The following is a 13,046-nucleotide window of genomic DNA, read 5'->3' as shown; positions in this document are numbered from 1 at the left end:
ACTAATATAACTTCCATTCCTAATGTTTCTTATGTTACCAATCTTTGGCTAGAAAAACTATGCAGATCTAATAGTCTCCCGATTGCTACATGGGTACCTGGAATACATTAACTTGAAAATTGGTGTTGTCAACCAAAATAAATAAAATATTTATCAAAAGCATAGATAAAACATTACATTAAATATTAAATCTCATATTATATATATTAAAATATAATCTCTAGGTTGTGGCTGAAATAAATTTATATGAGTGCTAATATTAACTTTTTTAAATTAGGCTTTATTTTTCTTGAGTGACACATAAATATTTAATTAAATTTCTGTGTTTTAATTTGATTAATAACAACTAGCAAAATTAAAATCAGAAGAAAAGATAATTTCCAAATTAAAAACAATAGAAAACTTTTGTACTTAAAAGTATATTTATATATATATGTGTGTGTGTGTGTGTGTGTGTGTGTGTGTGGATGTGTGTGTGTGTGTGTGTGATGTGTGTGTGTGTGTGTATGTGTGTGTGTGTGTGTGGATGTGTGTGTGTGTGTGTGTGTGTGTGTGTGTGTGTGTGGATGTGTGTGTGTGTGTGTGTGTGTGGATGTGTGTGTGTGTGTGTGTGGATGTGTATGTGTGGATGTGTGTGTGTGTGTGTGGATATGTGTGTGTGTGTGGATATGTGTGTGTGTGTGTGTGTGTGTGTGTGTGTGTGTGTGTGGATATGTGTGTGTGTGTGTGTGTGTGTGTGTGTGTGTGTGTGTGTGGATATGTGTGTGTGTGTGTGTGTGTGTATATATATATATGGAGAGAGAGAGGCTTTCTATATTTTAACATAAGTTAGTTTGAATCATACTTAAAACAGAGATGATATATCATTGCTTTATAATGTCAGAGTTTTTCTGTGAGGTAAATGAATATATTTCAGAATTACTCAAATGTGGAGTTTTCTAGAAATGGTTTAGAAGATTGACTTGAATATTTTTGGTTCAAATTATAGCTCACATAATTTTAAATTGCATAATGTAAGGCAAATCATTACCTCTTTAAGCTTTCGTTTCCTATTTGGGGGGAAAAGGAATAGGTAATGTTTTCCTGTATGATATGACAATTAAAGCCAAGGGAAATACCTTAAAAATAATAAACAGTTAACACGAGGAATACCTTAAAGAAAAACAATGCTGTGTTATTGATGAAATAATACTAAATTCTAGTTTGTGGTCTGATATATTCATATGCAGCAAGTGATTATCAACCATTAGCACCTGATAATACATAAAGTCTTATTATCAAGAATTCATTTACATTTCATACATAGTCAACGTCTCAAAATAGTATACTAAAAAGCCACAGGGTGTCTAGGAATTTTAATTTTAATTGTCTCTATGATAGAGAGACAAATTTGGTTTTCTCTGTATATTAGTCCATTCTCACACCATCATAAAGAAATACCTGAGACTGTGTAATTTATAAAGGAAAGAGGTTTAATTGATTCACAGCTCCACATGGCTGGGGAGGCCTCAGGAAACTTACAATCATGGCAGAAGGGGAAGCAGGCGTGACTTACATGGCAGCAGGCAAGAGAGAGTGTGTGTGAGCACAGAAAAAACTATCATTTATAAAACCATCATATCTTGTGAGAATTTGCTCACTAGGATGAAAACACCATGGGCGAAATAACCCCCATAATCCAATCACTTTTCTCCAGGTCTCTCCCCCAACACCTGTGGATTACAATTTAAGATGAGATTTGAGTGGGGACACAAAGGCTAACCATATCACTCTGTAAGGAATAAAAGTGAAGAAAATTAAAGATCATATTTATAATAATTTTACTTCTAAAATATTTTTTTTGTTTTGGTTTACAAACTCTTTCTGGAATTTAGAGCCGAGAAATAATGGAATGTTATATATTTTTATTGTAAAAAAAAAAAATCAGCTAGTTTGTTGCCAAGACCAGCTCAGTTGGGGAGACTCTAACTCAGTGGCGCTCCGTGTTATTTATGCAAATTTTTGAACCATGCTTGAGTTTCTACTTAGAAAATGGGTTTTTCTTTTCTATCACATCATCGGGCTGCCAATTTTCCAAAATGTTATGCTCTTCCTCTTCTTGAATCCTTTGCCACTTAGAAATTTCTTCTTCCAGATATCCTAAATCATCTTTCTCAAGTTCAATGTTCCACAGATCTCTAGGTCAGGGACAAAATGCTGCCAGTCTCTTCGCTAAAGCATAACAAGAGTCTCCTTAGCTCCAGTTCCCAACAAGTTCCTCACGTCCATCTGCAACTACCTCAGCCTGGATTTTATTGTATATATTACCATAGCATTTTGGTCAAAGTCATTCAACAAGTCTCTGGGAAGTTCCAAACTTTCCCATATCTTTGTGTCTTCTGAGGGCTCCAAGTGTCTAGGAAGTTTTACACTTTCCCACATTTTCCTGTCTTATTCAGAGTCCTCCAAACTGTTCCAGCTTCTGCCTCTTACCCAGTTCCAAAGTTGCTACCATTTTCTCAGATATCTTACCAGCAGCACCCAATTCCTGGTACCTATTTGCTGTATAGTCAGTTTTCATGTTGTTAATAAAAACATATTAAAGACTGGGTAATTTGAAAAGAAAAAAGTTTTAATTCACTCACCTTTTCACATGGCTGAGAAGACTTCACAATAATGGCTAAAGGTGAATAAGGAGCAAAGTTTTGTCTTATATGGTAGCAGACAGAAGAGTTTGTGCAGGGAAACTTTCATTTATAAAACAATCAGATCTTATAAGACTTATTCACTAACAGGAGAACAGTATGAAGGCAACTGTACCCATGGTTCAATTATTTCTACCTGGCGCCACCCTTAACATGTGGGGATTATTACAATTCAAGGTGAAATTTAAGTTGGGACACAGAGCCAAATTATATCAGTCACAAAACAAGTCTGAAAATGTTAAAAGAAAAAAAAAACTGACATAACATCAAGGATCTTCTCTAACCACAATGTAATAAAACTAGAAATCAATAGAAATTAATAAGAAGAATAATTTTGGAAACTGAAACAAGAAAAAAAATTGAAAAATCTTCTTTTCAAGAGTGAAAGCAATCAGTAGTACCAGACTGAAACATGACTAACCTATTGGGATTATCCAAGACATAATGTAAAATAACTATGAATAATACATTGAAGGCTATAGCAGAAAAAGTGGGCATAGTGAATAACCAGATAGCTAACTTTATCAGAAAGATGGAAATTATTGGAAATAATCAGATGGGAATGCTAGAAATGAAAACCATAGTAAAGGATATGGAAAACATTAACCACAGGTTCATCAATATATTTTTAATAGTTTATAAAATAGTCATTTAACTTGAAAAGAGTTAAATGAAAAGAGGCCAATTCAAAGTGTTTTATTTGCACACACATGAAAGTTAAAGAGGAAAATGAATCACATGCACACAGAAAACAGAGCATGCAAGATCAAATGTTACAATTTACATGTAATTGAAAGTCTAGAAGTTCAAGAACTAAAATTTGGCAGAAATATATGTGAAGAAGTAACAGCCAAGATGTATGTTAATATATGTGAAGAAATAATGGTCATCTGAAAAACATACACCAAGTCACACATTTCAGAATTTCAGAAAACAACAAATTTTATAACTAAAAAGAACGTCTTGAAAGCAATCAGAGAAATGAAAAGCTTATAGAAAAACAAATATATGAATTAGAGAAGATATCTAAAACTAAGTATTAGAAACTTTAGATACCATTAATAGTTAATGATAAATTAGTATCATGAATAATACATTAATAATATTAGCCAACTAGGAAACAAATTTAGGACATCTGTAATGATTTCAGAAATTGCCTAGTCAATTATTTTAAAATGGCCATAAATTCGTGTTTTCCAGGAATATTTTTAATAAAATGCAAAGAACATAAAATGGACTTATAAACCAGAATTTGATCTACCATATTACAGGAGTGTATTAATCTGTTTTCATGCTGCTCATAAAGACACACCTGGGACTGGACAGTTCACAAAAGACAGAGGTTTAAATGGACTTACAGTTCCACGTAGCTAGGGAAGCTTCATGATCATGGCAGAAGGCAAGGAGGAGCAAGTCACATCTTATGTGGGTGGCAGCTGGCAAAAAGAGAGCGTGTGCAGGGAAACTCTCACTTTTAACACCATCAGATCTTGAGAGACCCATTCACTATCATGAGAACAGCATGGGAAAGACTCGCCCCCACGAGTCAATCATCTCCCACTGGGTCCCTTCCACAACACCTGGGAATTATGGGAGCTATAAGATGAGATTTGGGTGGGGACACAGAGCCAAAATATATCAAGGAGCTTTCACAAATTTCACATTATAAATCACCATAAGCCATTTATTTGGATATTATGCTTTTGAAAGTATGTTTATCTAGTCTTTTTTTTTGAGTCAGTACTTTGCATTCCACTTTTGTATGTGTATGCTCTCAAAGAAACTTATTAGATACCTTTCCTGTCTATATTTATTTTCTTTTCAAATTAAAAAAATATTGATTATAATTTATACGCAGAATTACATATATATACATCATTTGATGAGTTTTGATAAAAGTATATACCCAGATGCATGTCCATTAATATAGAGAACTCTTATACTGCTCAGGAAATCGCCTTGAACCCTCTCTATTCAATTCTTGAAATTCTCTGCCCCAGGAAACAACTGATCTGATTTTGTTCACTGTAGATTCGTACTGGTTGTTCTAGAAAGTCATATAAATGCAATCATACACTATACTGTAGTTTTTTATGGGTTCTGCCACTCAGCATATGTTTTTGTGATTAATACATATTGCTGTGCTTATTCCTTTGTATTGCTGTGTACTTTTACTCAGTATAAGTATTTACTCAGGCTATTCTCTAAATATATAACTCGTTATAAATACAGTGTTTCTGTGTAGTGTAAGATAGTAGTAGAAGTTTGTTTTGCTCTATATGACCATCCTGTTGTTCTAATATCATTTGCCAAAAAATGACTATATTTTCTTCCATTGAATTACTTTAGTACCATGGTCAAGAATCTACTGACCACATCTGTGTTTCGTTTCTCTTTGTCTGCTTATTCCAATACCATACTGTGGTAATCAGTGAAGCTGTATATAAAGACTTAAATCAGGTAGCATATGTTCTTCAAATTTTATCATCCTTTTCAAAATTGTTTGGGCTAATCTAGGATCTTTGCAATTCCATACACATTTTAGAATCAGCTTACCATTTTCTACAAAAGAATCCTTTTTCATTTTGATTGATTGTGACCTATTAAAAAAAATTGGGGAACAATAGGCACTTAAAAATGTTTAGCCTTCAAATGTAACAACAAAATAAGTCCTGTGATTCTTTAAGGTCTTACATTTATAAATTTATGTTGTGTGCTTTTCAGTGTATTTTACAAATCTATTTAATTTACATGAAACTATTATATGTTTTTAATGCTACTATTAATTGTACTTTTATTTGAATTTTCTATTTTTGCAGCTATTATATAATAAGTATGTCTTTAAATTATGTTAAATTTATCTAAAATTTCTATTCTATGCATTAGTTGGTGATCACTTGGGTATTTCTATGCACATGCCATGTGCACGTAGAGACAGTTTTCCCTTCCATTTAAGTTTTTTATGCCAATTATTCCATTTTTCTGCTGTACAGCACTGGCTAGAGCTTTTAATACAATATTGAAGAAAAATGTGAATGCAGGAAACCTTTTCTGTTGTCAGTCCAATTGGGGAGAACAGGAAAGCATTCAGTCTAACAATTAATGATGTTAACTATAGTTTCTGATATTGAACAATCATTTATAGCTGTCAACATTTGCTAAATACTTGCCGTGCATTTATTGTAAAATTACATAATATTCTCAGTTATTCTGGCAATTTTTTATGGCTACATTGCATTCCATGGGGTATATGTACCACATTTTCTTTATCTAATCCACCATTGATAGCCACATTAAGTTGATTCTGTGTCTTTGCTATTATGAACAGTATTGTGATGAACAAATGACTGCACATGTTTTTTTGGTAGAATAATTTATCTTCTTTTGGATATATATACAGTAATGGGGTTGTTGGGTCAAATGATAGTTCTCTGAGAAATCTCCAAATTGCTTTCCACAGATGCTGAACTAATTTATATCCCCACTAACAGTGTAGAAGGGTTTCCTTTTCTTCACAGCCTTACCAGCATTTGTTATATTTTTTTGACTTTTTAATAATAGTTATTCTGACTGGAATGCAATGATACATCTTTGTGATCTTGATTTGCATTTTTCCGATTATTAGTGATGTTGACTATTTTCTCTTATGTTTGTTGGTCACTTGTATACCTTCATTTGCGAAGTGTTTATTGATGTCTTTTGCAGACCTTTTCATGGGGTTGTTTTTTGCTTATTGAATTTTTAAGTTATTTGTAGGTTCTGGATATGAGACACTTGTCAGATGTATAGCCTGTGAATATATTCTCCCATTTTAGGTTGCTGTTTACTCTATTGACAGTTTCTTGTGCTGTGCAGAAGTTTAATTAGGTCCCACTTGCAAACTTTTATTTTTGTTGCAATTGGTTTTGAGGACTTAGTCATAAACTCTTTCCAAAGCCAATGTCCAGAATAGTGTATCTTATGTTTTCTTTTAGGATTCTGTTTGATGTTTTAAGTTTAAACCTTTAATCCACCTTGTGTTAATTTTTGTATATGGTGAAAGGTAGGTGCTGAGTTTTACTGTTCTGCATATGGCTAGCCAGCTATCCCAGCATCATTTATTAAACAGGGAATCATTTCTCCATTGCTTTTGTTGTTGTTGTTGACTGTCAAAGATCAGATTGGTGTAGGTATGTGGCTTTATTTCTGAATTATCTATTCTGTTCCATCGTTCTATGTATCCGTTCTTGTAACAGTACCATGTTCTTTTGGTTACTGTAGCCATGTAGTAGAAGGTGGGTAATGTGATGCCTCCAGCTTTGTGGTTTTTGCTTACTATTGCTTTGGCTATTTGGGCTCTTTTTTGGTGTATGTGAATTTTAGAATAGTATCTTTTCTAATCTAAAATGTGAAAAATGATATTGGTAGTTTGAATAGCATTGAATCTGTAGATTCAATGGTAGCATGGCCATTTTAACATTATTATTTCTTGCAATCAATAAGCATGGAATATTTTTCTATTTGTGTCACCTATAATTTCTTTCATCAGTGTTTTGTAGTTCTTCTTGTAGAGATGTTTTACTTGCTTGGTTAGCTATATTCCTAGGTAACTTATTTTATTTTATTTTTGTCACCATTGTAAATGATATTCTATTTTTGATTTGGCTCTCAGTATGAAGATTACTGGTGTACAGAAATGCTACTGATTTTTGTACTTTGATTTTGTTTTTTGAAACTTAACTAAAGTCATTTATTGGTTCCAGGAGCCTTCTGGCAGAATCCTTCAGGTTTTTTACATATAGAAGCACATCATATGTTGAGAAATAATTTGACATCATCTTTTCCTATTCAGATGACTTTTGTTTCTTTCTCTTTACAGATTGCTCTAAGACCTCCAGTATTATGTTGAAGCAGAGTGGTGAGACTAGGCATCCTTGTCTTTTTCCAATTGTCAATGGTAATGCTTCCAGCTTTTGCATATACAGTTTGCTGTTGGTTGTATATCTGCCGTAGATGACTTTCACTATTTTGGAGTATGTTCCATTGATGCCCAGTTTCATGAGGGTTTTTTTGTGTGTGAAGGAATGCTGGATTTTATTGAAGACTTTTCCTGTGTCTACTGAGATGGTGAATCAATTTTTGTTTTTAAGTCTGTTCATGTGGTAGTCCCATTTATTAACTTTTGTATGTTGAACCAACCCTGCATCACAGAAATAAAGCCAACTTAATTGTGGTGAATTACCTTTTTGACTTGCTGCTGGATTCAGTTTGTTAGTATTTTGTTGAGAATTTTGCATGTATGTTCATTAGGGATATTGACCTTCAGTTTTCTTTTTTATCGTGTGTTGGCCAGATTTTGATATCAGGGTGGTGCTGGCCTCATAGAATTAGTTAAGGAGGAGACCCTCTTGCTCAGTTTTTTGAAATAGTTTCAATACAGTTGGTACCAGCTCTTCTTTGCCCATTTGGTAGAATTTGGCTGTAAATCCATCTGGTCCAGTGCTTTACATGGTATGGTTGGTAGCTTTTTTTTTTGTTTTTTTTAACTGATTTCATTTTAGAACATGATATTGATCTGTTTGGGGTTTCAATTTTTCTTGATTCAATCTTGGGAGACTGTATTTCCAGGAATCTATTCATATTTTCTTGATTTTTAGTTTATGTGCATAGTGGTATTCATAATAGTCTCTGAGGATATTTTGTATTTCTGCGTTATCAGTCATAATTTTACTTTTGTCGTTTCCGAATGTCCATATTTTGATCCTCTCTCTTGTTTTCTTTGATAATCTAGCTCAGAGGTCCCCAACCAGTTAAGAATCAGGCTGCACAGCCGGGGATGAGTGTGGGGGCAAGTGAACATCACCACCTGAGCTCCGCCTCCTGTCAGATCAGCAGCAGCATTAAATTCTCATAGGATCGTGAACCCTGCTGTGAACTGCGCACATGAGGGATCTAGGTTGTGCACTCCTTATGAGAATCTAACTAATGCCTGATGATCTGATGTGGAACAGTTTCATCACAAACTCCACTCACTTTCTCTCCAATCCTTGAAAAACTGTCTTTCACAAAACCGATCTTTTGTGCCAAAAAGGTAGGGGACCATTGATCTAGCTAGTACTCTATCAATCTTGTTTATCCTTTTAATTAACAAACTTGTGGTTTCATTTCTTAGTGGCTTTTGTCATTTCTTAGTGATTCTTTTTTTTTTTTTTTTTTTTTTTTTTTTTGCAGTTTTGGTATTAATATCTTAGTTTATAAAGTAAGTTGAAAAGAATTTGCTCTTATTTTCCCCAAAATTTATGTAAGATTGTTATTATATCTTTATTACATGTTAAATAGGATTCATCAATAAAACCATCTGGTGCTGAAAGTTTTATTGGGAAGGGAAGAGGAAGGTTTTACTTATGAATGTAATTACTCTAATAAAAGAAAGCTGTTTATATATGCAATATATTCTTGAGTCTAATTTGTTAAGTTATATCTTTCAAGGAATTTGTTTACCACACTAAAATTGAGAAATTCAACGATACAAAGTTAGTCATATTTTGTCATCATTTTATGAGTGCTTACGAAACAATATTAAAAAGTTATTTCCTTACTGTTAATGGTATTTTTTTCTTTTTCCATTCATCATTTCACATATATCTTTTTCAGTTTTAATATTCTCAAAAACCCTTGTTGGGTGTTATTAATTTCTGTAATTTTTTCAACTTTTATTTTAGATTCGGGGGGTACAATTGCAGGTTTGTTACAAAGGTATAGTGCATGACGCTGAGGTTTGGAGTATGTTTAAACCCATCACCCATGAAGTGGTGTATTCTTCTGTTTAATGCTTTTTGTTATCTTTATTATTTCTTGGCTTTATCTAACTAGATTCAGTTGGTTGTTCTCTATAATCCTACAATGAAATATCAGATAATCGATTTTAAGGACCTCTTTCATCTGAAGATAAATCTTGCAAGTCTTAAATTTCTCTAAGAGTACTGCATTACCTTCATTCCGTGAATTCTGATAGACAGAATTTAAAAAATCATTCAATGAAAATATTTTCTAAAATTTTTTGGTTATTTGGACACATGTGTTATTTAAAATTGGATCATCTCATTTCCATATACATTCTATATGTACTTTGGACATTTGTTTTTTCTCTGGACAGCTCCCCTCTAGTATTGGTGGTGTCTATATGTTTTCTGTCTGCTTACATAACCAGTTGATATTAGCTCTTCTTCCTTATCAGAATATTGAACTATATTATCTTACTCACGTGGCAACATGAATTACATTAGAAAGGAGAAACACTTTCCTCAAATGTCTTTGTTTTTAGTCCATTTAAAGCTGTTTCGACTAGAATGCATTTCAGTATCTCGAAGAAATATAAAAAATTAGAAACACCAACTAACAAAGCCACAACTGACCTGCAAACGAAAATTATAGTCTAAAGTCTATAAGTGTATGTAATCCTATAAATACGTCCTAGTAATACCAATTCCATACATTTGTGGTCACTAAAACAGACTGAAGGTATTGGTAAGGCTTATGTTGAGCTTTACCGATGAAAGTTTTTGTGCTTGTGTTACCTTGTTTGATTTTCACAATAATATTGCGAAGTCTTTATTAATATTATACTCATATTGCATATTTTTATTTCTGAGTCACAGAAACAAACAAGTCTTTAGTTCTCAGACAAGTTTAGAAATAAATTTTGAATTCAATTTTGTATCCTATATTTTTTACTTCAATTTGTAATCATTCAGTTCAGAGTTTTTCTCCTAAAATATATTGCCCATTTTACATGACAGACTTGGAATGAAAGTAAGCTTTTCTACACTAAATTTGGTAAAAAAAAAAAAAAAAAAAATTGCAGATTTATCTGTGTAAGTTTATAAAATGTGTACCTTTTCAGAATTACTGTTCTTGACTTACCATTGGAGAGGTTAAATAATGAATAGCGACTTATTTTCCCTAACTCTAAATATAATCTCAGCATAATGAAAATTTCAATTTGCTATTCATCAATAACCTGATATGATATAAAACTTCTTCCAAAGAGCCCTGTTAACTGAGTTTTGCAATAAATGTGATATTAATCACAGGTTTCAAACATGTCATGCTTTTAATTTCCCAATAATCTTCAACATGCTTGTACTCCATTTAATGTTTCAAAGGGAGATTTAATGACAATTAGTTTTCAGTGACAGCCGGTAACTCTGCATGAAGGCATGAAGGTGAGTACTGCCTCTCTTTTTTTAAAGAAAGCATCCATTGATCTCATATGTTTTGATTCTGCCAGGAACATTTCCCTTATGGCTGTCCTAAAAATAGAGAAAACCTGACCCAACACTAACGTCCCATTCTATTTTCAGTGAGTGACTTTGTTTTGTTTTCTTGATTGATTTGACTGGGGCATGAAATGTAAGCCTATTTACACTTGTTACGAAGAGAGAGGATGAAGGATATCACAAACCCACAAGGGGACAACACTGGTGTTCGTGAAAAGATATACAAAGAGGAATACAATGGCTTTCCTCTTTCCATCTGTGTATCAGTGTAGAGAGGCACGCTCTGAAATGGCTCCTGCTGCTCAAATGGAAATGGAGTGCTGTGGAGCAGCACTCCTTGGTCATTATGAGACCACAGTTCTGAAAGAGTAAAAGAGTTTTGGGTTGTGGGAATTGTTGTTTGTTTTTTGTTTTGTTGTTTCTTGACTGTGAAATTTTTTCCAATATGATAAAGAGAAAATACAATAAGAACGGTTTTTTCTCTTACTTTTATTTGGGAGTCATAGGTTACTTATTCCTCAACCTGGCAAAAATCATTTAAGAGCTATTTGTTTGCTATTAGGTGTTCATATCATCAAATCAGTTTTACAGTAATTTATCATTAAAACACGTAAACTATAAAACAGACATGATGCCATTAACATCTAATAATAACATATTTTTGGTTAGCTTCTTTTATCCCCAACATAGTCCACTCAGGAAGCAGATATAACAATGGTAATTATCACCCCAACTCCAAGATGCTTAGGAAAGCCTTCCTCCCAAACACATTATTCTATGTAAGACAAAGTCCACGAATAAATTTCTCTTTAACTTGTACACTATATGGAAATCTCTGGAAAAATGATCTTAAAAATATGTTTATGTCAATAAAGTTTTATAGTGTGTGATTTAGTGAAGACTTTTCAATACATTAAAAATAAAATATTTATCATATTTTATTAATAATTTTTCTACTTGAATGAAAATAACAAGTTACCTTGAATTTCTGTAACTGATCTAAAATTAAAATCAATGTGTAGCAAACACATGTATACTCTTTAATTAATCAGATTATGTAGTCAAAATGATGAACAATTGTTCTAGGGCCTTTTAAGATAAATAACCCTACAAACTCTTCAATAAAAGTTTTATTACTTTTTGTAAATTAAATATAGGGTTGAAAGAGATGATGTAAGACCATGTAAAATTAAATTCCCCATGCATGATTTTTGAAAATGATAAGTAAAATATAGTTTAATTTCTGGTTAATAATTAATTTTTAAGGGCATAGGCATAGCTCACTCATGTAAGAAGTGCCATGTATGTAATTTATTCCCCAGAAATGAAAATGCAAGGAATGAAGAAGGGAAGGAGAGAAAGTGGGAAGAGGGAGGGATGCAGGAAAGAAGGGAAGATGAAAAGAAGAAAAATACCTTCTCACTCCCTCTTCTGCAAAATCCACTCCAAGCAATGGTAGTAAAACTCAGCTGAAAAGTAGTAGAAAGCAAGACTAAAATTGTAACATATACAACAATAACACTGACATCTGGCTGTCTTAGCCCAAGTATGAAATTATAGAACTTAGCAGACATGTTTAAATCTTACATTCTTACATGCTTCTTCCAGAAATTAAAAGGATAATATTGTTTGTGTTAGCTTACATGGGATACATATAAAATTAGATATTAGGTTTGTTAGGAACAATTAATTGAGTTGATTAAAATAAAGAAGCTTCTGATCCATAAATATTCCTATCGGATTGCTGAATTTTGATGTCTACCTTTTATGAAGTAAATGTATATATTACCCACTTCCTGCAGGTGCTCTATCATAATTACTTGCAAAATCAGTTTCTATTCATTGAATTTTTAATTCCAAGTCTTCAAAAATGTCGCAAAGATAACTGAATTATTGGGACATTTGTTCCATGGAATCAAACAACTAAGAACCTACATTTTAAGCACTTAAAATCGGAATGGATACAGACAACTGTACATGTAAATTGATATCTAGCAGAGCGTGTTAGAAAGAGTAAATAAGACATATATCTAACCAGAAGTAGTTGTTATATAAGAGGATACTGTTCAAATTCATAGAGCTTGGGTGAAAAGTAAATAGCGAG

General features: G+C 32.8%; 1 long non-coding RNA gene across 1 annotated transcript in view; it reads left to right on the top strand.

Moving 5' to 3' along the window:
- The window catches only part of LOC126941385 (uncharacterized), a 30,326-nt gene extending 17,660 nt beyond the window's left edge, over nucleotides 1-12,666 (top strand). The window contains exon 2 of the long non-coding RNA XR_007721286.1: nucleotides 12,265-12,666. This is a non-coding gene — a long non-coding RNA (uncharacterized LOC126941385). The remainder of the gene's footprint in view (nucleotides 1-12,264) is intronic.
- The last annotated feature ends 380 nt before the right edge of the window (nucleotides 12,667-13,046 follow it).

This window comes from Macaca thibetana, chromosome 18 (genome assembly GCF_024542745.1).
Source record: "Macaca thibetana thibetana isolate TM-01 chromosome 18, ASM2454274v1, whole genome shotgun sequence".
Lineage (NCBI taxonomy): Eukaryota > Metazoa > Chordata > Mammalia > Primates > Cercopithecidae > Macaca > Macaca thibetana.
This window is presented reverse-complemented; position numbering and strand designations above follow the sequence as displayed.